This window comes from Trichechus manatus, unplaced genomic scaffold (genome assembly GCF_000243295.1).
Source record: "Trichechus manatus latirostris isolate Lorelei unplaced genomic scaffold, TriManLat1.0 scaffold00009, whole genome shotgun sequence".
Lineage (NCBI taxonomy): Eukaryota > Metazoa > Chordata > Mammalia > Sirenia > Trichechidae > Trichechus > Trichechus manatus.
This window is the reverse complement of record NW_004443945.1, coordinates 14,520,209-14,523,601: the sequence shown is the minus strand read 5'-3', so window position 1 is coordinate 14,523,601 and position 3,393 is coordinate 14,520,209. Positions and strand designations below refer to the sequence as shown.

General features: G+C 35.8%; 1 protein-coding gene and 1 pseudogene across 8 annotated transcripts in view; one reads left to right on the top strand and one right to left on the bottom strand.

The window, feature by feature from the left end:
* The window catches only part of RIMS2 (regulating synaptic membrane exocytosis 2), a 647,068-nt gene that overhangs the window by 69,813 nt on the left and 573,862 nt on the right, over positions 1 to 3,393 (top strand). The gene's annotated exons all lie outside the window — the stretch shown is intronic.
* LOC105756948 (histone H3.3-like) lies at positions 2,230 to 2,917 on the bottom strand (annotated as a pseudogene).

The following is a 3,393-nucleotide window of genomic DNA, read 5'->3' as shown; positions in this document are numbered from 1 at the left end:
GACCGGGCAGTGTTTTGTTCTGTTGTGCGTGGGATCAGAACTGAGTTGATGGCATCTAACAACAGAGAATGGGTATGTAAATGTAATGATTTTGCAAACTTGAAATCTGTATAATGGAAAATTAACATTTTATGATGGAATCAAATAATAAAACTTATTCTTCTGAGAATTTTTATTTAAAATGCAGTATTTTATGAAACCATGTTGTAGAAGTTAATATAGGATGTCATGTTTAGGGAATATTTTAAAGCAAATGGAATCATTTGTGTTTATTCCAAATACTAAGTCTTTCTCTCCTGCTTTTACTGTTGACTTGAGGGAAGCGTTGGCTGATGGACATAGCTGTTGTACAGATGCATGTTACGTTCCCTACTACATATTAATTTTATTGTGCCTGATTTCTGGGATTTATCCATCTCTTGCTTAACACCAGCATGATTCTCCCCTCCACCAGCTACTTGTTTACATGAATAGAGACAGAACTTCTTTTTTTAATGGGATTGGGAAATGGGATATTGTAACTTAGTGGAGGGAGGACAGAAATTAGTTAAGGTTTTGGAAAGAGAAGTCAGATGACAGAGAAGAAGGATGATGTAGGTAAATGAGTTTTAAGGTTTGGCAGTGGGAAATTGAAGGATTTTACATATGATTGCTTCTGTGTCCTTTGTAAAGCGAGAGGAAAGATCATCTACTGAGAGCAAAATGGAAAGTGGGAGTATTGTGGGTTTGAGAAAAGTTGGAGAAATTTGAAATAGTCCTTGTGGAGAATTGAAGAAAATGGATTAGAGAAATATAGTATACTTTTGCCTTTTACATTTTGAACATTATTTTTGATGACAAAAGAGACTAAGATAGTAGTTAACCAGTCAGGACAAAAACAAGATAAAGAGAGGGAAACAGAGTGAGCAAATATGGAAACTGGGTTAGGTCGGAAGCAATATTAGTTCAGAAGACTGTGTGGCAGATTGCCTCTGTGATATCTGTGTTAGGGGCAAACAAGTATATTAACACTAATTTATTCACCCATTTAAAGATGAAGTCATTTTTAAAAGTAGTATATATCTTTCAAAGAAAATATTAAGAAATGAAAAAAAGGTTGAAAGAAACAAAATAGTCATCTATACTGTAATTCTAGCATCCAGAGACAGCCACATTACATTTTTAGGTTTTCTTCCAGCCTATTAAGCATTGATATCTTTTTATAACAATAGTTATGTTGACTATAATCGGTTTTTTAATTGTAGTACTTCTTTAGTAAAGAAATATTATATTAAAAATAAGGAAAATAAAAAATACATCCTTTCAGAAATATTTTTTTTCTATTTTAGAAAAAAAAATACAGACCATGCAGAGATAACCAATGTTAACACGCAAATAAAAAAACCTGTTGCCATCGAGTCAATTCCGACTCATAGCGACCCTATAGGACAGAGCAGAGCTGCCCCACAGAGTTTCCAAGGAGCGCCTGGTGGATTGAACTGCCAGCCTTTCTGGTTAGCAGCCGTAGCTCTTAAACACTACGCCACCAGGGTTGCCAACATGCAAATAGGTGTCAAAGAAAGATCAGACTATACATACAATTTTGTAATTTTTAAACTCTCTTTTTTTATTGAACTTAAAAGCATTTAAAAAATATTACAATGGATTCCTTAGGGTTTTGTTCAAGCAATATACCTTGGTTTTGGAAAGTTAGTTTGGAACCTTACGCGTAACGATTCCATTTACGTAACTATCAGATTGCAAGTCCGTTTGGTGTTCAAAAGCTGTTTAATGGTCTTTTTCTTTCTTCAGTAGTTTAATATGTTCTAATAGCAAACTTTCAGTAACAGCACAGAAGACAGACAACATTAAAAACATGTACTTGCATGTAGGACAACTCAGAAAAGTAGAGTGAACAGATGGAATCTACTGTATGATAAAAATGCTACGAACACCATTTAGTTGCTGTCAGTAAGAAATTTACTTGTTTAAAAAAAATCCAGATGCTGGCATTGTTCAAAAAAATTAAACAGGTTTATTTATAATTGTTATAAAGTTGAACTGCTGAAACTTGTTCACTGAAACATTTTGACTTGCATTAATGCTTTATGTTCTCACATTTATGTTAAAAATTCACACAAATGAAAATGGAAGAACTGCCAGTATCTGATTTCTTTCCTCTATTTTTCCATTCACGTCATATACTTAAGAACCTTTGGCCCCGTGGAAAAAAAAATCTAACATTCAGAACTACCAATAAGAGGAAGAAGAGAATTTTTTTTTTAAGAATGAAATGTTTCCCATCCTAGTGGATTCTGAAGCACGTTCTCCACGTATGTGACGTGCCAGCTGGATGTTTTTTGGCATAATTGTTACACCTTTGGCATAGATAGCACACAAGTTGGTGTCTTCAAAAAGGCCAACTGGATAGGACTCACTTTTCTCCTTCAAAGCACTAACAGCTGCGCTCTGGAAACAGAGATCTGTTTTGAAGTCCTGAACAATTTCTCGCAGGAGACACTGGAAGGGAAGTTTGTGAATCAGAAGTTCAGTGGACTTCTGATGACTTCTAATTTCATAGAGTGCCTGTAACAATGAGGTTTCTTCACCCCTCCAGTACAAGGTGCACTCCTGCGAGCGGCTCTTGTAGCCAGTTGCTTCCTGGGTGCTTTACCACTGGTTGATTTGTGGGCAGTCTGCTTTGTACGAGCCATGGTACAGAGACGTCCTCACTTACTCCCCTTCTCCTTTGGCTGGAGCTCAGTGAGCTGGAGGTGTGCTGGGATTAGAGAGTGATGGCAGTGTGGCAGTGGCTCTGAACACCATTGTCTGATCGTCTTATCTTTATTCTTTGAGTGCTTATAGAAGTGTCTCATTTTATACTGCCTGAATATTATACTTGAGGATGATCATCTTATATTTGCTCTGGACACAAGATTTAAACAGATAGGAAGAAGGCTTAAGGTGGATTCTTCTCTGCTTTGTAATAGAACATGAATATTTAATTTTCATTCAGTTATTTATTCAGCCATTTATTAAATGTCATTTGTGTGTAAGGTACAAGGACAATGGGAAGGATAAAGGTATTCCTCCATTTTTTTTGAGAGTATCTTATGGATGGAAAAGAGACAGTCAGTGGTTTTCTTTATTCTTTTCAATTTATTTCAGAAAACCTTGCTCTTTATTGTAAGTGCTCTCATATGTTGTGACAGCAAGTTCCTTTGTCAACAGTCCTGTTCAGAACAAATAACCTGTGCTATGTCAGCATGATTTATTGCTGCTACATCCTTTCTTTATGTTTTGTGTAATTTTATCATAAAACAATGTAAAATGTTTTGTTGTTATTAGGTGCTGTCGAGTCGGTTCTGACTCATAGTGACTCCATGTACAACAGAACGAACACTGCCCAGTCCT